Here is a 23,620-nt window from a genome sequence, read left to right on the forward strand (position 1 = left end):
GGTTTCTTTTGCGAGTGATGAAGATGTTTTGAAAGTAGGTAAAGGTGGTAATAGCACAACATTGTGTTCACTAAATGCCACTGAACTGTTCACTTTAAAGTGGTTAATTTTATGTTATATAAATTTCAGCTCAATAAATTGCTTTTAAATCCCAGATAATCATGTGGTGAATTGTTGTTGCCCTTTTTTTTAGCCAGTCAGCACCCATCCTTTTATACATGCTGCTCGCTTGCTTAAGTTGTATTTGATCAACTCATTATGTCCTTATAAAACCCCTGTATATTGGCCCCTGATTAGCAGCCATTGGCCAGGAACTAGGAACAGGGTGACAAGAGGAACAGAGTAGCAAACTTGGACCCCAGAAACCTGGGTTAAAAATTATTACTGTTATCTCCTAGCCCTGCACCTCTCGGGGAAGTTCCCATCAATATGGCCTCATTCCTTCCTCTGTAAACAGGATGAGGACAAGAAGGTCATAGCAAGATTCTCGCCCACCTCACAAGACTGCAAGAACAAAGAGAAGAGTGGTATAAGTGTTATTGTAAGCTGTAGAATGAATGTAAATTTTGAATTTGATTTGTAACAGCACACAAACTTCATTTCTTTAATATAGTTTTTTCCTCCCTCTGATTCAAGCTGGTTTTCCTCAGATAATGGCATTATGACTTACTTGCTTTTTTTCCCCACCCTTATCCTCTGTATGCCTTTCCTTTAATCATTAAGCCTTAGGACATAAGATTAACTGAGCCTCAGGTCTATAATCATAAAGACAATAGGTTTCGGTTGGACTTTAGACTAAGAATAACATCTTGGCTTTAGATGTGTTTCAACTCCAGGCCCAGAGAGGCAGAACCACAGGACCAGACAGGATGGCATTCCAGAACCGGATACAATGATCAATTACCTCATCCCCCTCCAACCCTCCAATAAGTAGCACTTGTGAACCCAACTTCCTTAGTTTCTATGATGACTGATTTTTCCTGTGTAATCTGTATTCCCAGGGAGTCAGGCCTTTGCGCGATAGCTCACCTGTGTCTCTGGGACTTGCAACTCTCTAATAAACCTTATTTTCTTTGCTGCAAAACCTGCATGTATCTTTTTTTTGGCTTAGATGCATGCAGAAAGACGGACCCCATTTTGTCCTGATAACAGATTGAACTACATGAAATTGCCAAGAGTCAACCATTTTTGACCTACAGTCACAATTTTTGACCTACAATTGCTACCTTTTTAGGATGAAAACTGTTGACAAAAATGGTTGACTTTTGGCAATTTCATGCAGTTCAAGATAACTTTTAGTCTATTACGTAGGAATAACCTCTTGCATTAAAAAGTATAAAATGAGTTATCTCTCTGATAATTTAGTTTTATAAATTCCCAGGTAGCACTGCATCTTATTCCATCGCTGATACCTTAAATATGCTAATCCATATACCTTATAGTGCTCAGAAGCATACCAAGAGGGTAAAATGTAAAAGAGTGTATTATCACATAGAAGTTAAGAGGATAGATGCTGGAACAATTGCCATAGTTCTAATCCTGGGTTTTCTCTTAGTTCCTGTGTGACCTTGGACACATTGCTTAACTTCTCTGTGCCTAAGTTCCTTCATCTGTAAAATAAGATTAATAATACTTCACAAGACTGTTGTCAGGAGGACATAAATCAGTGAGTGTGAAGCATATAGAAAGGTGCTTGGCACTTGGTAAAAACTATCTATTCATTTTATGTTATTGTTATTGACTTTCACATTTGGCTCAAGATAAGTTTGGATTTAATCTGACAAAATTATATTTTAGTGACGAAAGCCACACTTTAAATGTTCTGTGAATTTGTGTATGTGTGTGTGTGTGTGTGTTGGTCTATGTGGTTTAGGGGGAATAAAAAGTAGCTAATTTTAAGAGGTTCTATAAATCATTTTGCCCTGAAAACTCAAAGCCATGTGCTCCCAAGGTAGTCACATAAAGTTGGAATTCTGAGAGCCTCTTTCTGTTCTATAGGAAATCTTGATATTTCTAGCTTACTCACCATAAAATCTAACTTTGACCAAAGTTCAAGAAAATACAACATAGGAGTTCTTATGTGATACACTTAGGGGTGAAAGAACAATGGAATGCAAAATTTGCTAACATGTTAATATGAAACTTGTAGCATTTTTCCTAATGTGAAAAGCCTGCCTTTATTATTAAGTTGTCTCAAGAAGTTTTTTTTTTCTTTTAACTTGTGAAAAAATTGATGAGAATATCCATTTCCAGAAATTGTGCTATAAAGTGGACGTTTTTACATATAAGTCATATCCATGTTTCTCAAGGTATGTTCTGAAAAACAACTTCATCAGAATCATCTGGAATGTCTGTAAAGATGCGGATTTCTAGATCCCAGGAATAAACAAAAAACTGAGTATGAAAACTATGTTTTTAAGTAACTTTTTAAAAGGAGCATGAAAATACGATAAAGAGAACAAGACATTATGAGTAACATCAGTAGAGCTTTGAAAAAGAATGCAAAAGAATTTCTAGAAATAAAAAAATTTTCACTCAAAGCACAATAGACAAATAAATTATAGTCAGTGGAGAGAGAATGGGGTGAGGGTAGGGAGATAGAAATAAAGAAATCATCCAGAATATTATCCAGAGAAACAAAGAAACAGAAAAAACAAAAGGTAGTTAAGAGTTGTGAATGCTCAAATGAGAAGGCCTAGTATGTGTCTAATTTATGTCTGAAAAGGAAATAATGGAAATTGAGGAAGAGTCAACATTTTTAAGAGATAGTTGCTGAGAATGTTCCAGAATTGCTGAATAACAACAATGTTAAGATCCAGGAAGCTGAATGAACTTTCGGAATAAATTTTTAAAAATATCCTCCCACACATGTAGATGTATCATAGTGACAACTGCAAAACATCAAAGCAAAAGAAGTTTTAAAAGCACCCCGAGGAATAGAACAGGTTAGCTATTTAAAACAAAACAAAACAAAACAAAACAAAACAAAACCCAACACTTATTGTAGCAAAAAGATCAGAAGACTGTTGAAAGAATATATCTAGTGTGGGTATATTGTCAATCAAAAGTGTTGAGATACCATTTCACACCTACCAGATTGGCAGAAATATAAAGTCTGATAATCACAAATATTGGAGAGAATGTGAATCAATGGAAACTCTCATTACTACTGATGAAATAGTAAATATGGTCAGCCAGTTAGAAACAAATTTGGTGCTATCTGGCAAAGTAAAGCATGAGCACATACTATAATCTATCTTCTTTATTCCTAGGAAAACACTTGCAAACATGCTCCAGAAGACACATACAAGAACATTCTTGGCGATATTGCAGATAACAAAAATATAAAAGTAACCGAACTGTCCATCAGTAATACTATGGAAAGCAAATTGTAGTGTCTTCATATGAAAGAAGTCTACAATCATGAAATGATCAGCAACTACGTGCACCAACATGAAGAAATCTCAGCAACACATTGTGAGTGTAAGAAGTCACATCAAGTATGTACAGGTGATTGCATTAACATAACGTCCAAAAATGGCAAAAGCTTAGGTATAATAACTAACATGTTGTTAGCTCTGTGTGTATGTGTGTGTGTGGTAAAAGTATAAAAATATGAATACACACCAAGATCAGATTAATGTTTTCTTTTTTAAGAGGAAGAAAAGAGAATCAGAGATGGGTAAGAAAAGGGCTTCCATTGTGTCTTATCTATAACATTTTACTTAGAAAATAAAACTCAAAACAAATATAAGAATATATTATTATATATTAAATATGGGCAACAGTAAACCTGGATTTTTTATTATTACTTGTGATTTTCTCTATATTTGAAATATTTGGTAATTTTAGAAATAAAGCAGACTAGTATACATAATATATAAAGAGCTCACAAAAATATTAAAACAAACAAACAAACATACAAACAAACATTCCCCTCAAAACGGACAAAAGATTTAAACAGATACTTTTTTTTTTTAAAGAAGATATACAGATGGCAAATAACTCAACATCAGTAGTTACTAAGGAAATGAAAATTAAAATTACAATGAGATGCCAACAGCACCCGCACTAGTAGAACAGATAAAAATTAAAGACTACATCAAGTATTGTGGAGGCTGTGGAGCAACTGGAACTCTCTTACATTTCTGGTAGCAATGTATAGTGAAGCAATCTTTGTGGCTATCACTTTGATAGTTTCATAAAGATTAAACATATAACCTATATAAACCATATAACCTGCCATTTCACTCCTAGGCATTTATCCAAGACAAAAGAAAGCATATGTTTATAGAAAGACTTTTATACAGTGACATGGCAGCTTTATATGTAATACTCCAAAAATTGGAAGCAATACAAATGTTCATGAGCAGGTAAGTGGACAATAAACTCTGATATACCCATACAATAGGACATTATTCGACAATAAAAAGAAATGCATTATAGGTTCCAATGAGGATCACTTTCAGAATAACTATATTAAGTGAAAGAAGCCAAACAAAAAAGAATATTAGCTGAATGTTTCTATTTAATTTGGAAAATGTAAGTTAATGTATAAGAAAGTAGGTCAGTGATTGCCAGGGGATAGAAATTGGTTGATGGGAGGAAGTGGTGGGGGAATATGAGGGAAAATGAGGTAACTTCTGGGGGTATTTCATATGTTCATTATCTTGACTATGGTGATGGTTTTACAAATGCATACCTATGCCTAGTTTATCAAATTGTACTCTTTAAATATGTGCATTATGTGTATCAATTATACCACAGTAAAGCTGTTTACAAAATAAATAAAGAAGTAGTAACTGACTAGCAGGGTAAATGAAGCCACAAGCCATAACCTGCAGAGAATTCTGACAAAAATGAGCCAAATTCTCCATGAAACACCAGAAAGTTTCAGTCATGTGATGCATTAGGGATGTTGGAAGGTGTAAAAGAAGGACTTGTATTAACGTGTTTTACAAACCACCAAGTCACCTTCCCAACTCCCCAGCCAGAAACCAATCATGTCCAAACCCTACTCTACCCTTTGCTACAACACCCACCCACAGGTCAATCCACTCCAGCCCAGAGTCATGGCAGTCAGGCTTGTCCCTGGCTAGCCATTGGTCTCTTTGTCTTAGAGAGAGAAGAAAGCCTCCACAGAAAAGACGTGGGTTCCTACCTGCACGCACACCCACAACACTGGCCTGCCGCACTGTGTCTACAGAGCAGCCCCCACATGGTACAACCTGTGCCTGAAACAGTCAGCTTCTTTTTAAGTCTCTCTAAACATGAATAGACAAGAATTTCTCAAGCATTTAAGGAAATCTTCCAATACAAAAAAAGAGCCAAAAGAAAGAGAGATAAGGAGATGAAGGGAGGGAGAAAAAAATCAAACCAGAAAAAATGGAGACAAGACAGAAAACAAAACACTATCTCAGAAAAAATTGTTAATAACATCTTTAGAAAAATAAAAGAAGCCACTACTACATTGTAAATCGAGAATGAATGGCATAAAAAAGAATAATTAAAGTTAAGAAGGCTCCTGGGCATTAAAATTATGATAGCTGAAATTAACCTGGAACTTGAGGAAAGAAGGTTTGGAGGAAAAGTTTGTAAAATGAGCAGAGCCAGTTCAAGCTGGCCAAAACAAGGGAGGAGTACAGTAGGCCAGCAGACCAGCTAATCGTTCCAAGCGCAGGGATGTAAAATCAGTCCACTCTTGAATTTTTTGAGGATTTCATCCTTCAACTTGGGTGGAGGATAAATGTGTAGAAGGTGTCTGTAGAGCCATCATGGAAAGTTGTTTGGTTTCTGCCCAGCGAGGGGCAAAGGGGTCCTGAGCCAGCCCGAGTTCTGCTCATCTGGGCCCCAGGCCATAGCTGCATCTAACCCAAGAGAACGAGTCCCTGGGAAAGGGGGCCTTTTTGTAATTCACATAAAGGTACACAGTGGACCACCAAGTGGTACAAACTCCAGAAAAGGGCAGCCACTTGTTCCTCAAAGTACAACTGCCAGTACAGCAGTACATCCATGAAGATGTAGCTCAGACCATGAGTGACAGCCATGGAACCAGGCTGGTCCATGAGACAGACATTGCTTGTCCCACAGGGAGAACACAGACATTTGACACCTGGCCACACTCTAGCAGTGGCAGCTGAGACACTTTTCTCCAGCAGGTGCAGCTTCCACTGTGCTCTGTTCACACAGCACCTTTCCCCAGGCTCTTCTTCTGTACTCTCCCCACCCACAGAGCCCCTTTCCCAGCAGTCACAGACACCGTGATGTCGGCAGCATCACAAGCCCCTTTCCTCTCATCTCCCGCAAAAGGACACTTGGGGGCAGTCATTCAACATCTCACACGCTCTGTCCTCTGGGCGACTCTGCTCACCCTGAGAATGGAGCCTTATCAGAAGGCCCCAGGATGCTCTCTGACAACTCTGAGCCTAAAAAGACCATAGGTGAAGTTCCTTGCACACAGCCACTACTGGTCCAGCCGGCTGGGCTGCAGATTGCTCTCAGGAAAAAGAGCTGGGTAGAACCCACTGGCAGTATTTATAAATCACAGCCCTTCCTCTGGCTCAATGAGCAGGAGAACAAATTCAGAGGTATATTGTTTTAGGTGGATTTAAAGAAATACAGACACACATACAGACACACAGACACACACATACATAACTTTATTTCCTTGTCATTCTTCCTTTCATTTTCTTAGAACCCTGACACACTGCCAGGAACACTTCATCTCTTCCTGAAGGTGTGTACAGTCTATCTGTTATAAAACCATTAGGGTTTAAAGCACATGAGGAAGAGGGACAGAAAACACAGACTGAAAGCTCAGGCATTTACCAAAACAGTCCTTGCTGGAGCTGGGGATTCTATCTCCTTATCTACACTACTCTCACCACAGCATTTAATTATCGGAAACAATACCCCAAGGCGGTATTGTGTGCACCTTAAGACTGAAATACTAATAAACAGACAATTTGCTCACAAAGTGGCAAGTTCAAGAAAGGGGGCCTGACTTGAACTTCAAAGGAAGCCTAGCGATGATGGGAGATGTGCTATGATGACTCATGTGCAGCATGAGAACCCCGACTTTCACAAACACGGGGAGGAGCTGAGGGCTGACAGTCAGCAGGAGCAGGGGCTAGGTCCACTGGCCAGACGGGTGGGATTTCTTGGAAACTCCAGCAGAGGGGAAACTACCGCAGAGCCCGGACTCAGGGCTGGCAAACAGAGTGACACAGTGCCTGCTCTGTCACCTTGAGGTTGCCCCTCATTTCTGAGTGGCAGCCGTCCCTTCATGATCATTGTGCAACCCCATGTGATTACAAGCTGAGGCTCCTCTCGGAGTGGCAAAGTCAGTTTTGTGAAATAGAACCTGGAGTCCTACCGAAGCTAGACAGAGGTTTCTTCATTGTTATGATGAAAGCCTTCTCAGATCCATGCCCAGATGACAGCCCAGAAGGAAGAAAGTGAGTGCGTGTGTGCACGCGCGCGTGCGTGAACACACATGCGTATACGTACAGTTAGGGGAATAGACACACGACCAAGGTTCTAGAGAGTTACAAAAAGTCCTCCTCACTAGAGAATTCTTACTGGTTTGGTGATTGACGTAGGGGATGTGATGAGAGCCCATGAAGAAAAGGACTTATGTGCAAGTGCACTTGTCCAAGGCTCACCACGTGGTGGCCCGGGGTTGGCGAGGGAAGCTCAGGCTGCTGAAAATCAGATGCATGCGCACAAGAGTCATCAGATGGACTGCTGGAGGAAATTCGGGAGCGGAAGAACTGCTGTGGTTGGGGAAGAGGAAACCTTTACACGAGTCAGGGAAATTGTCTACTCCCTTTGTGTCCTTTCATCTGCAGGAGTCTCTGCTGTCCCGGTCAGTGGAGTCGGCCTTCCTTCCCCAGCCTGGCCGCCTGCAGTGATGGAATCAGTGTACCATACCTCTGGTTTCCTGAGGCTTCCTCTCCATTAACCACGTGCTTTTTAGTACTGGCCTCCCTGCAGGGACACCTTGAGCCCGAGAATCCGGCGCTGGTCAGGGCAATGAAAGAAGGGATCTTTCCATCACGGGTGTCCTATACTTGTGGGGCTGGTCCCGCTCACATGGGGCCACCATTGTTGACACATGTAATCACATGCTCACACTCATACATACATACCTACACACATACCCTCACACCGTAGTACACACACAAACACACATACACACATATATACTCACATACTCACACACTCAAACATACATACATGATCACACTTGTGCATATACATATATATGTAACATGTGCACATGCTCACATACCTGCTCACACATATATGTACACACACATGTTTGTGCATACACTTACATATACCTACATACATTCACACAAACATACACACACGCATCCTGGGTGAGATCGCCACAGCCCCCCACAACCTCATGCCCAAACCTAGCTGTCTGCGGTGAGCACAAACTCATGACCCCAAGTTCCTGAAATGCTGAATTATAAGGTCCATCTGAGGCCAGTTTCCAGGGACTGAGGCCAGCCCAGCAGTAGGGTTCCCCGCTGTTCCCATCTGAAGTGCCCTATGGGCTATTCTGTAAGCCTGCAGAATGCTCTCTCCCCTCCTGCCTCCTCTTTGCCCTCTCTCCTCTCCTACGCCCTCTTCTCCTCTCCCCTTCTGGCTCTCCTCTCCCTTCTCTGTTTCTCATCCTCGCTCTCCTTTCTCTCTTTCCTCTCCCCCTCTGTCTCTCAGTGGCAGACTCTTCCCCACCTGACTCCCTCAGCTCCCATTGCATCTTGGAAAGACAAGAACGTCATCCCAGTGGAGACAGCTGGCCGACACCACCTTCACTGAGATGGAATCCACATGATCAGTGCTGGGACAGATAAACTCCACATGCCTAATGACGTGGAGCATGTAGGAAACATTCCTGCCAGAAGAGCCTCACCTGAATCTAATTTTAAGGACACATCAGACAGACCCGAAATCAGACATCCAGCAAAACAACTGTCCTGCAATCTTCTAAATGCTCAGGGTCATGGAAGACAGAGAAAGTCTGTTGCCAGTTCAAGGAGACTAAACAGATGCCTGTGAAGCAGGATCCCAGGTCAAATCTAGGCCAGAGGGAAGATGCTGGGAAGGACACAAGGGGCAACTGGAGAAATCTGAGCTCTGGCTGCAGACTAGACAATAGTAGAGCCTCATGTTAGATTTCTGGAATTTAAAAAGGGTGCGGTGGTTATGTCAGAGGACGTCCTCGTTCTCTGTGAATATCTTTGAAGAAAGAGCCTCCCCACTCCTTTTTTATTAACTCCCCTCTCCCCACGCAGCTTGTCAACAATGATTGTTAATAAACAGATAAACAGATGACAGTGCCACGGCCTTCTCATTTGTCTTCACCTCTAATCCTTACAACAACCCCATGACGATGGCATCTCTGTCCTTACTTTACAAATGCTAAACAAACTCAATGTCAAAGATGTTCCCATGCTAATAGCGATCAGAGCTAGGACTGGACACTCCTCTCTGACTTGATGTCTTCCAGCAGTCCACTGCAAGGCCCTATGTCATCATTTAGTGTCATAGGTCATAGGTCACCCTACATGTTGTGTAGCTGATGTAATAGTCTCTCTGTCCATCGGCTCTCTCAGAGAAGGGGAAAGTTGGCAGAGAGTGTCGGTCACTTCACGTAGCCCACTTCACATGGGAGATGCCCTTAAGAAGGGCAGGAGAGCCCTGTGTGTGCAGACAGTGTCAGGGTCTAGCAGCATCAGCATCCCAGGGAGCACTTAGGAATGCAGACTCATCTCCATCCAAGACCCACTGGATCAGAACTGGCACTCTAAGCAGACTCCGGGGGACTATGAGCATGGCATATCTGAGAGGCACCAAGCTGGAGCAACCAAGAGGGTGCGCAGTACCCCAGGGAGGGTGGCTGATCCTGGTGGTGCTGACTGGAGGGTGAATAAATAAATAAATAGTTTTAAAAGATAAATAAAACAACAAATAAAAAAATCAGTAATGACAAGAAACATACATATTTTCTTCTTCATTGAAAACAAGGATAACCTTTCTGGAGGAGTTTCTGCCTCATAAGGATTTTAATGACTCAGCCATAGAGGACAGCTGTCACAGGGATTTGGCCTCAGTCTCAAGGACTTCCAAGACCCTTTAGGGAGCAGGAACCTTCCAAGACTGGCCCTAGAGAGACTCCTGAGGTTCTCCGTGCAGCTTCTGGGCCCCCTCATCTCCTTCTCTCTGCAAACAGCTTCCTCTGCTAATTCATGGCTTCTCTGCCGCCCTGTGAGCTGCCTGGAACCCCTCAGACCCGGCCAAGATTCATGGTATCCCCTCCACTCAAACGCCCACTGTCATCTGACTGATGCTTCCTGTCCTGATTCCTATTACGAACCTGTAATCAAGAGAATTTGGTGATCCCTCCTCAGGTCAGGATCCACCCCTACTGCTCCTCAGTGATGGCCAGGGGGCAGATCCAAAAGAAGAGCGGGTCCATGAAGATGGCAAGAACGAGCACATCCACTTCCTGTCCAAACATGTCCCCCAAATTAATCACCCCTCTAATGACTGAGTGTATTTAAACCAGGCCTCTTACCTCCAGGGCTCTTGAGTTGTAAACGTGGTCATAAACAGATTTTAAAATGTTAGATGGCTGCAGATAGCTTGTAGCGCTTAGCACAGTGTCTGGAACATACTAAAAATAGATGCTTAATAAGTGTTTTTTTCAATGAATAACAGAAATTGGAGGAATTCCAGGATGGTTATTTCAAATCTCCCACATAACTAGGTAGAATCTTCTCCATCTAGAAGGAATTTTTCTCTCTTATGTTTGTAAGTTTTTATTCAGGTACAGTCACAACTCAACACTAGATTTCAGTGTGTAAAGGACTGTGGAGGCCAGCTGGACACAAATATAGCCCCTTAGTTAGCAACATGGTCTTTGAGAGTGAGGTGCCCAAGTGTCCTGTTCCATCTCTCTTTGAAAAGACAATATTACAAAATATCTCACCTGCCCACAGTGTGAACAGTAACAAAATTGGAGTTTAAATCAGCTGGTGTCTTCTAGTTGAGAATAAAATTATAATGACACATGTTTATAAAGTGCTACTTTGTGACAGACAGACCCTGTTCTAAGTACTTGATGTTTTTACTCATTTTACCCTTACAATAATCCTAGGAGGGTCCTTATTCTCTATCACAGACCAGGAAACTGAGGCATAAGTTACTTAAATATTGTGCCAATGCCACTCAGCAACGAGCCTGTTGCACAGCTTCAAACCATGCCTCGCTGACTCCAACTCAGGATGGGGCTTTCACTTTCTCCACCATACAGACTGCATATGAGTAAGGGAGGCTTCAGAAGAAACAAACTGAATTAGTTTCCTTTAGTTTTAAAGTTCAAATCTAATTCATCAAAGGAAGGAAATGTTATGATAGTTTTCTTTTCTTTAACGTACTGACAATCTTAAATTTCAGTTTTGAGTCTCTTCAAAAACTTCACAAAAACCCCTTGTGCTTTATCCGTAAATTTTAACTGTCTAATTGAGTGGAATGAGTAGACATGTTGCTGAAGAATTTCAGCAGGTTGTCACATATCAGACCCACAAACTCAAAAATCCAGTGCTTTTCTATACTTGAGTCACCAGAAGATAGGGCAACGGCAGGTTTCTCTCAGTGACTGAGGTCTGCCCCACGGCAGAAGTTTTGTTGTGTGTTTTTTTTCCACTTCAGTAGTAAAAGCCCATGTGTGAGTTGTGCTGTTGGCATTTCCAGTCCGTCACTGTGTCAAAGGTTACACCAGGGAAGTTCTAATGGAAACGCCAACCATTTCCTCTGGGCTCTAGTGTTTTTTGCTCATGATGCACAGCTGCTCTTCATCTCTCACTCCTTCTAGTCTGTTGGGGCACTGGACATGGCAGAGGGTTGATATCAGGTTCATGCAAATCTGAGTTCCTGCTGTGACTTCTTTTCCTGGATATTTTTGTGCCTCTGTGAGCCTCAGGTTTCCATCTGTAAATTGTGGCAGTAATAACTACACCAGTTCCAGAATGTCAAGACCATTAGTCTCAGCCTGTTGTTTCTCAGCACAGCCCTTTCTTGGGTTGGTTGGGGAAGAGACTAGCTGTGCTCAATTATGAAGAAAAATAAGATAGCAAGAACTCAGACCAGTGGTGGTCAAGAGAGTGATTCAGATCCAATGCTAAGAAGGAACTTTCTACAAACAGTAGTCGACTTACAGCATAATGGATTTTCACAAGAGGTGATGGATTAGCTCTCCCAGCACGTATCAAGGTCAAGTCTTGATGAGTACTTGTTGGAGTATTTGTAGAGAGAATTTATAGAGCAGACAAAGGGTTGAGCTAAATGACTTTCTGAATGGCACCTGAGGTAACACAACCCCCTCATGCTGAGATGCCCTATGTCACTTGACCCTTCTCCCTATTATATCTCCAGCATCCAGCCCATAAATACATCCAGTGAGCACTGAGTAAATATTTGAGAAATAGAGGAATGAGTTAATAAATAATTTCTAAGTCTTCTTTCAATATTGAGTCAATGAGGCATCAAGCTACCCTTAGTTTACTCTCGAGTATGCTTCTTTTAAAAAGACAATAATGTTCTTTCAGGACAATTGGGTGAGAAAAAGAAATAACAGAAAAGAAAGAAGTAAAACTATCTTTATACACAGATGACATGATCTTGTATATAGAAAATCTTAAGTAATTCTCAAAATAATCTATTGGAGATAATAAACAAGTTCAGAAAAATGACAGGATATAAGATCAATATATAAAAATTAATTCTTCTTCTATACAATAGTAATAAACAATCCAAAAGTGAAATTAAGGAAACAATGTCATTTAAAATACAGTTGACCCTTGAACAACGCAGATTTGAAATACTCAGTTTCACTTATATGTGGATTTTTTGCGTCTTTGGCCAACTTAAGTTACGCATGGGTTTTCGACTAAGAGGGTAGTCAATGCCCCTACCCCTCGAGTTGTTCAAGAGTCAACTGTATTATCAAAGAGAATAAAATACTTAGGAGTAGATTTAACAAAAGAAGTGAAAGGCTTGTACGCTTTCAACTACAAAACACTATTAAAAGAAATTAAAGAAGACCTAAATAAGTGGAAAGACAGTCTATGTTCATAAATTGGAAAGCTTAATATTATTATAATGGCAGTGCTCTCCAGATTGGTCTATAGATTTAATCCCTATTAAAATCCCAATTGGCTTTTTTTCATAAAGTGGCAGACTTGTCCTAAAATTCATAATGAAATGCACGGGACCCTGAATAGTCAAAACTATTTTGAAAATAAAATAGTCGAAGAACTCACACTTCCTGACTTCAGATTTTAATACAAAGCTACAGTAATTAAAACAATGTGGTCCTGGCATAAGAACAGACATGTAGGTAATTAGAATATAACTGAGAGCTGAGAAATAAATGCTTATAGATATGATGAATTTATTTTCAACAAAGATGCCAACACCATTTACTGAAGCAAAATTGTTTTTCATTGAAGGAGGAGGGAACAACTAGCCACTAATACGCAAAGGAATGAAGTTGGATGCCTACCTCACACCACACATGAAAATAAACTCTGTTTTATTATTGACCTAACTGTAAAGGCTGACACTATAAAACTCTTAGGAGAAAACATAGGAGTAAATCTTCGTGACTTTGGATTAGGCAATGAATTCTTAGCTATGACACCAAAAGCACAAAAAAAAAGAAAAAAGAAAAAAATAGATGAATTGAACTTTGTTCAAATTGAAAACGGTTATGCTTTAAAGAACACCATCCAAAAACTGAAAAGACAGCTCACAGATGGGAGAAAATATTTGCAAATTATTTATCTGACAAGGGACTTATAACCCAATTATAACCCAAAAAGACAAATAACCCAATTTAAAAATGGCAAAGGATTTAAGTAGACATTTCTCCAAAGAAGATATACAAACCACCAATAAACACTTGAGAATATGCTCAACATCACTAATCATTAGGGAAATGCAAATCAAAACCACAGTGAAATACCACTTCACACATAGTAGCATGGCTAAAATTAAAAATGCAGACAAAAACAAGTGCTGATGAGAATTCATTACTGGGGGGAATGTAAAATGATGCAGCTACTTTGGAAAACATTCTGAATGTTCCTCAAAATGTTAAATGTAGAGTTACCACATGATCAAAAAATTCATTCCCTAGGTTCATATTCAAGAGAATTGAAAATATATGGGCACACAAAAACTTGTAATCAACTGTTTATATCAGCATTATTCAAAATAGCCAAAAAGCGGGAAAAAACCAGTATCCATCAACTGATAATGCGTAAACAAAATGTAGTATATCCACACAATAAAATATTACTTGGCAATAAAAAAGAATGAAGTATTGACACATGCTACAATATGGATGAACCTTGAAAACATTATGCTGAGTGAAATAAGTCATAAACAAAAGGTCACGTATTGTATGATTCTGGATATTAAATTTCCAGAATAGGTAAAACTCTAGAGATTATAAGGTAAATTGCAGGGGCTGCAGGAAGGAGTGGGAAGGCACCAGAGGAATTGGAAGCAACCACTAACGGGTACGCAGTTTCTTTTTGGGTGATAAATGTTCTAAAATTAGACAGTGGTACACAACCCTGTGAATATATTAAAAGCCATTAAACTATACATTTAAAAGGGTGAATTCTCTTGTCTGTTAATTATATCTTAATAAAACTCATATGTTTTTTAAGTTAAACTACTAAAATAAAATAGCAAAGGTAATTTTTAACTTGTAGGAGATGAAAGTAAGAACAGTGTGGTCTTACATTTTGTTCATTTAATAAGAGATGACAAAGATTTTCTCTCTATTGATGATTTTTTTCACACTATATCTGAAAATGATCACAAAAGATGTTTTTTGTAAAGTGTTACTTTGACATATTTCAAGCATGCAGAAAATGATAGAAAAGAATAAAACAAAACTCATGGATCATCTACATAACTTTGTAAGATCTCAATATCCTGTCATACTTGCTTCATAGATCTTTTATCACAGCGGTACCCAATTTTCTGGCACCAGAGATTGGTGCTCCTATGAAAATCCAATGCTTGATGATCTGATGTGGAGCTGAGGCAGTTATGCTAGCTCTGGGGAGTGGCTTCAAATACAAGCTGGCTTGCTTGCCGCTCACTTTCTGCTGTGTGGCCCGGTTCCTAACAGGCCAAGGACCGGTATCAGTATGTGGCCCAGGGGTTGGGGACCCCTGCTTTATCACATAAGAAATAAAATTTGAAGACCAGCGAATATCTCTTGCCAATCATACCCATTCTACCCCTCCCCGCAGAGTAATTGCCACTCTAATTATGGAACTCTTAAGTCTCACACATATTTTTGTTTGTACTCTTTATTATGTACCTATGAAAAATATGCAGTATTTTTTTGCTTTATAAAATTGCTTATAAATGTTATGCTGTAACTATCTCTCCATAAATTGCTTGTTTTAGTTAACATTATGTTTTTGAGATTTGTCAAAGTTCATTCATTCATTTTACTGACAGAAAAATATATAGTCCACATTATATGAATTTTATTCTCCTGTATATGTTTGTGTTTTCTACTATTATACTCCACACTGCCCCAAACATTCTTCTGCATGACTCTGGGCATCTGTATGAGTTTCTCTAGAGAACCACTTTGCTCTGGAACTGCCAGGTCATAAAGGATGTATTCAACTAGATGCTGCCAAATTGCCCTTCACCGAGGTCGGCTAATTTACATGCCTGCCATCAAAGTCAGAGTTCCCAGACCACTCCACCTCCACCATTGGATAGTACTGCCAATGTTTACTTTTTTCCAAACTCTTTGTGATTTTAATTTTTACCTTCCTGATTACTAGTGAGATTGGGCTTATTTTCCTGTTTGTTGGTTTTCTAGATTATATTTTACGTGATTGTCTGTTAATATCTTTTACCATTGGTCCTTTGGGTTGTTTGCTTTTTCTTAGAAACTAGGAGTTCTTTATAAATTCTGAATGCTAGCCCTTGATCAGGTATATGTTTGCAAATATCTCCTAGATTGCAGCTTATCTCTTTACTTTTTTAATATCTTCACCTATGCTTGTTTTTAGCCTTAATATAGTCAAATGGATCGAGCTTTTGTTTTATGTTCTTCCTTTTTGTCTTTTGAGAAACCTTGATTAATCTTATGTCATTTTTTGATTAGCTTGTTAAATTCCTCAATTTTAAGATCATAAATATCTTCTATATAGGCGTCAATTTTTTTAATTTTGCTTTTTTCACATTCGGGTCTTTAATCAATCTGGATTTATGTTTGATTATAGTGTAAAATGGAGATTTAGTTTTATGTTTTCCAACATTTCCCCTAGAAGTGCCGATTGAACTACTTATCAATCTATAAGACCACTTCTGCCATATATCAATTTTCCACATATGCACAAGTCTGATTCTAAGTTCTTTATTTTGTTTCTTTGACCAATTGGTTTATTATTATAGCTTTATAGAAAGTCTAAATACCTGGTAAGCAAATCTTTCTGCCTTGATTAATCTTACATGTCAGTTTTTGATCAGCTTGTTAAATTCCCCCCAGAAATATTTGTTGGTAGTATTTGAAATTTCAGTGAATTATTGGATTAATTTGGAGAAATGGACATCTTTATGCTCTTGAATGTTCCCATCCTTGAACATCTTACATTACTCCATCTATTCGTCTTTTTTTGTATACTTTATAACACTTTGAAAGTTTCTTCATAAAGACTTTCCCAGCTTTTGTTACATTTATTCATAGTCCTCTATATTGTTGTTGCCACTATAATAAATAGCATATTTCTTAAATTGCATTTTATATTGTCTGTTGCTATGGATAGCACATTAATTTTTGTATACTGATCTTATGTCCAGAGATACAGCTAAACACCCTCATTAATTCTAATTGTTTGTCTGTAGATTCCTTTGAATTTTTCTATGGAAATAATCTCATCATCTATAGATAATTCTAGCTTTGCTTTTCCCTTGGAAATTCTTGCATTTCTTATTTCCTTTCAATATCTTATGATAGTAAGTAGTTCAAGTAAAACGTTGGATAAGCAGACATTCTCAGCATATTTTTACTTTAAAGAGACTTAGTCAAATGATTCACTATGGGATGCTGTCGCTACAGGATTTTGTAGATGCTTGCTATCGAGTTAAGAGACTTTATTTCTATCCCCAATTTCCTATGAGTTTGTTTTGTAAATTAATATAGAATTTTAAACTGTTAAGGTATAAATTGCATAGATATTCCTTAAGTAACCCATATTTGTCATGATCTATTTATTTTTACATATTGCTGAACTCTGTTAGCTAATACCAGTTAGGATTTTCATGTCCATATTTGTAAGGAAGATGAATCTTTTCCTTTTTCATGCTGTCTTTATCTGCTTTGATATAAAAAATAAACTTACCTCAGAAAATGCGTAAGAAAGCAATGTCTCCTTTCTACTCTCTAGAACATTCTGTATCATGTTGGGATTACTATTTCTTGACTGTTTGGCAGAATTCTCTTATAAAACTATCCAATATTGGCATTTTGTGTATAGTTCTAAGCAAAGTAGACTTTTAAACTGCTGATAACATTTTTTTAATGATTAAAGGTCTATTTAGAACCCTTTTGTTTTTGAGTTTGCCAAATCACATTGTTGGAAGAAATTATTCATCTCTCTATGTTTTATGTGGTTTTTATTGTTATTGTTCTCTGTATGCTCTTATTTTTCATTTCTATTCTATTCATAACTACATGTCTCTTTTGTTTCCTAATGTTGCTCATTATTGCCTTCTCTTTTTCTTTCCATCTATTTTGACTAAGTTTGTCTGTTTTATTTGTTATTCCATAGAACCAGCTGCTATATTGATTGATTCTATTTTATATTTGTTTTCTATTTCATAGATCTTTGCTTTTATTTCTATGACCTCCTTTTTGTACATTTTTGTCTTTAATTGGTTTTTTATTTTCTCTCTCCTTGAGTTTGCTGCTTTTCTCATTAAGTTTGAGCATTTTTTTCTCCTCCAATATAGATATTTAACACTGTTCATTTCCCTCCAGATAATGGCTAAGCTGCATTCCAAAAGTTTTAATATATATATATATATATATATATAAACTTATATATTATATATACACACACAAATACATATGTCTATCTGTGTGTTTGTATGTACTAAGTAATTTTTTTTTTACTTCATTATAGTCAGATAATTATGTCTGTATAACTACTAATTCTTTGGGTAATAAATACATGCTTCATGGTTAGGACATGCTTTATTATTATGAATATTCCATGTATGCTTGAAAATAATGTGCATGTCCTTTTAGATGGCCTTTAGATCAGTCAATGATTTCTTCTTCCTTTGAGCTGTTCAGCTATAATTAACAAGTTTTATTTTCTGAAGTTTTGGGGTGTGTCATCTGAATCCCAGTCAGGGAAGTTTTTGCAGACATGCTAGTCTACTAATTTGAAGAAAACAATGCCTCTGAAGCCTTCCTTTGATAACTGGTCTTTCTCCAGAAAATGGTCTTCGGGGAGGCTAACTGTAGCCTTTTGACAACTGTGCTTCTGGAAGGTGGGGCAGACACAGTTCCAAGGCCAACCTTCTAGGAATGAGCTTCTGATAGGCTGCAATCTTGCAAGTGTTTTCTTTTCTGATAGCCCCTCTGAAGTGAATCGCCCTGCAAGTGTGAGAAGGGTGTGAGCTCCACAGAAATCACATACATGTTTTGCTAACATGAAAATTTAAGAGTCCTTTTGAAGTGAGAGGCAAATAAGCATTTATTTAAGATCAATAACAATAGGGAATCATTAATTCAGGCAGAAGCCCAAATGATGTTCCCAATTTGAGACAAAGGCAAGGAGTGTTTATGAGAAAGAAAAGGGAAACAATTACATCAGTAGAAGGAAGGCATTTCTGTTGGGCAAGATAACATGACATAGAGATGCTAATTCTAAACAATGCTGTTAATTTTCAGTCTGACAATCATCAGTCTATTAGTCATAATAACTACTTTCTTATTATCTTTGTAAACAGTTTTTTGGAAATGAGAGTTTGCTCAAACCTAGTCCAAAGGTTATTTTGCTCTGTTTTAATGTTTCGAGGTTTGAGACATAGACATACAAGGCAGTTCCTCTGGGGTGGCAGCTCTGGCTCCATTTTAAAGTGGCCCTATTTATATTATTGTTTACATTTTCTTTGAGATTGTCTTTTAAAATCAAATTTTTCTATTGAGTTCTCATGAGGTATCAATAAAATGCCTCATCTGAGGTACCCTTCTCTAATCCTAACCCCAACTGCCTGCAGAAGGTCTCTGGACGTCCCTGAGACAGGTCTCAAACAATAGGGAGTGGGTGTTCTTAGACATTTGTTTTTTGAAGCCTCACAAAGGCAAGGGAACCAAGACTCAACAAAAATTATAAGGTACAGGAACATCTCAGAGGCAGAATTGCACTGTAGAGCAAAGATTCAAATTGCCACAGAGAGAGAAACTGTGAACTGCGAATGCCATTGTGATGGGTATTTTAAAACATTCTAAACTCTAAATATGAAGTGGGCAAGGATGCTTAGAGAATCTTCAGGTTAATTTTTTTAAAGTCTATTGGCCTCTTGTAAAAATAAAAATGAATGATAAATGTGAAAAAAAAACCTGTACTCCCAAAAATTACAAAAGAAATACAAACTAAAACAACAAGATTGCATTTCTCATCTCTTAGATCCTCAAAAAATGTTGTGGTAAGTAACATTTGAGGCTTTTCAGGGACAGAAAGCAAGATGGTAGGATTATAAAAATGTTATAAGCTTCTTAGGAAAAATAAAAAGTTGGCAAAACCCACTAAGTCCCTTTCTAGAAAAAGTATCCTAAGTAAAAGTCATACCCGCATGTGGAAAGATATTATCATTTCCCCTCACAGCCTGCTCTCTTCTCCTTTGGGCTAATAGAATGTTACAAACTACCTCCTTGACAGGCAGGCTGAGCTGTGAGCAGAAATGATGAGTTTTACTTCCAGCTGAGCACAGATCATGTGTGCACTCTCCATTCGCTCTGGGCTCTCCTGAAGCAAATCCTGGAGGGTGGCTGGCAGCACTGGGGCTCCTTCAGCTCCCTCAGTGAGTGACTATGAGGAATGAAGCCCCAGGCATCCTTTGTCAAACTTGTAAGTGAACAAGAAACAAACCTGTGGGTATTAAGTCACTGAGATGTGGGGGTTGTTTGTTATCCGCTCAAGCCTAGATGATCCTGACAAGTACACAAAGATTTACATCAAATGGAATTCCTTGTAGCATCACTTATAACAGTAGAACTTTAAAAACAATATTAAATGTCAAAAAATAGGAGATGGTCAGATAAATTATGGCCAGTGGTATAATGCTGTAACAAATACTTTAAAACAAATAAAACTGATAGGTTGAAGCTCTCTAGAAGCAATGGGAACATTCTCACGACAAAATATTGAGGGAGAAAAGCAGAATATTAAAGGATTCATACAGTATGATTACATTTTTATTTAAAATTATTGATATAAACTCAGAGAAAAAACAAAGCACAAACACCACAATGTTAGTAGTGGTCATGGCAGTGAAATAACACGAAATTAAGGATCCAAAACCTAAAAATGGCCATAGGAGAGTTTGTAAGAGGGATCATTCAGGGAGAGCTGAAAGATGTTATTTCTTATAATATGGAAAAGATAAGTAAGACTATTTTCCAAAACCACAACATCGGGCAAGTGGGAATAAGTAACGACTGGTTGTGGGAAAAAATGTTTTATTGAGCAAATATACCCATTACTTGCAAAATCATTTTATGGGGCACAGTGACATCTTACTCCTTTATTTTCCTTTATTTTCACTGACATTTACCCTAGTACCAGGCTACAGTCTGGTTGGTCATAGCTGAGGGAGAAAAATAAAGGCAAGGTGACTATTTAAATATGCAGATGAATGGCAAGAGTATTCTCATAGCTGCTACATTAAAATCAAGACTTGAGGTGTGGGTAACTAGATGTGCCTATAACAGCATGAACAACTTGGACTTGCCATCCCCAGAGGTTTGAAAAACATATCAAACTTTGACTGTCCAGGAACAGCATGTGCTTAGGAGGTGTTGGCTTGCAGATACATAGGAACATTCTGAAATTATTAGGGCCCATTCCAGGAATGACAGGGGAGTGGAGACAAGCTGGAGCATCATGTTTTTGGAACTGGCCATCAGGCTGATTAAAGAATGCTCTCGTGTCTCAACAACAAATTAAGAGTTCCAATGATTTCAACTGTTTCCCTTTCTGTGGATGTCGCTCGAGCTACGAAAAAACTCTCTCATCTCTGTGGGTTTTCCCAGAGGTAACCACAGAGAAATTCCATTTCTCAGCACAGTTTGAACTGGAATGATGCTCACATAGTTGCTGATAAACCTTTTTCAGGGACTAAAAATTCTGTTGCGTGACACCTATGGCTCCTGAATGTCACAAGCAGGGAAGTTGTTACTGCCCTCTTCCACTGGCAGGAGTGACAGTCGATATATTCACTGTGAGCTCAAAGGAATGCCAATGATGACAGTGTTTCATAGGACAACTCCCTGAACGTATGTGAGAGGGGAGTGAGCAGAGGGAATTGAGGAGTGGTAGGAGAAGGAAATTTGAGTCCGATTCATTATTAGGCTCAAGATGTAGCAAATTAATAATTTGGACCTGTCATTTGTTTATTTACTGGGTAAATTTTTATTTAACCCTTACTATGTGACAGGCCTTACTCTGGCCACTGGGGACAAATATGGATTCTACAGTCATGAAGTTTACCATCTAATGGAGGGTACAGATATTTAAAAACAAACATAAAAGGGGTGGCAGAAGAGGAAGGCTGTAGAGGCAATCACTGAACTGAGTCTTTAAGATAAGCAAAAGCAAATGGAAATACTTCATAAGTCAAACCAAGGGCATGGGCTTGAGCAAAGTCTGCCACTGACTACCAGAAGGAGTTGATGGGTTGTGAAACGCCTCTGGAATGGGGAACACTACAGAGCCTCACCACAGAACCTCAAATTTCTTGAACCATGGTAGGTCTTGGAGGAAGCTTCACTCAGCGTCAGATTTTCAGATGATTCTCCCAAGAGCAATTTAATGGCAGTTCCAATCAAATGTGTCAGATTGGCCTTTCAATACAGAGTTTGAAGTGCACAAGATTTATCTGGAGTAACACTTGTGAGATAAAGAGGAAAGGGAGCAGAAGTGTGTAGAGGAAAAAAGCCCTAATACTATGATGCAAGCCCGTCACCTCTGACAGAAGAGGGAGAAAGAAGGAGAATTGGGTAAAGGGAGTCTCGAACTACAGCGCGAATTGGAAAAAGTCTTAACCAGTCCACAGATAGCTCCACACAGAGATAGATTACAGAAGTTCCATAATGGGAAGAAATGACCAGACTCTATTTCCCCACTGTCTTTAGGGTTTGGCTTGGGGCTGCCTAAGGAGAACGTGGCCCCAGCTTAAACGCTGCAGTGGATCCCAAAGACAATGAAGGTGGAGGCTATCAGCTTACTGCACTTCTTACAGCTGATAGCACAGGCTTGCTTGAAGGCAGAGACAAACAGCACCTCTCCATGGCTACCACACAGTGCCACATGGCTTTTTAGCAGTAGAGGTAAAAACAACAACAACAACAGCAAAAGCAGGCCATCACTTGCAGAACTGGGGAGAAGAGATAATTCAGAAAAATTTAACTAAAAAAATGTTTAAAAAAATAACAAATAAGAATTTAGTCTATAGTTCTTTGGGATACAATTCTCCATGGGTCTTTGGCAACTCTGCATGAATCAAGAACAAGGTTCTGACTGTCGTTTGTTCCGGACTATCTGTGCAAATGTTCCTGGAAGAGAGAAAGAGTGTCTTCCTCTGAAACAAATGGCAGGCATACTTACTGCTCAGTGTAAAGAAGATAAGACCACCATGCAGAACAAAAGTGTTCCCAAAGTTTGGGCTTTTTCTGTAATGTATGTGCAAATATCACCTGACCCTCAGACCAAGGAAATTTGGAACGCCTGTGGGAATTGGGGCTCAGGAAACCAGTATAAAAACACTGATCCTCTGGAAGCTGTGATAGCTGCAACAAATTGTCATTTGTCCCTGACTCGGGAGTCTCCTGTCCTCTGCAAGCTAACTTGTCAGCTTGCAAGGAGGGGAAAACCTCAGACCCTTTATAGTTCTTGTATGGGCAGACTTAGTGGGAGAGAAATTATCATGCATAGATGAGAACATCAAGGCCGAGAAGGCTCTGAGGCTTTTCAGGAAAATAACTGGGGTATAAATGGTGGAGGAGCATTTCTGTCCCTGGGGAGGCCATGTTCCAAGGAGGCTATCTGCAGGACCTCTCCCCATGGGCCAGGTTGTTGTAAAAATCCCATTTCCTAGATCAGATTGTGGAAAAGGAGAGGCTTTGGAAAGCAACAGCCACCTTGATGACCTGTCTAGAAATAACTAATATTTGTTTTAAATAACAGTGAAAGGCTGTCATAGGATCTTATTTCTGGAGTTATTTATAGGCTTCATATGACAACCTAATGAGATGGATCACATTTTAATG

Source organism: Pteropus medius, unplaced genomic scaffold (genome assembly GCF_902729225.1).
Source record: "Pteropus medius unplaced genomic scaffold, Ma_sr-lr_union100, whole genome shotgun sequence".
Classification (NCBI taxonomy): domain Eukaryota; kingdom Metazoa; phylum Chordata; class Mammalia; order Chiroptera; family Pteropodidae; genus Pteropus; species Pteropus medius.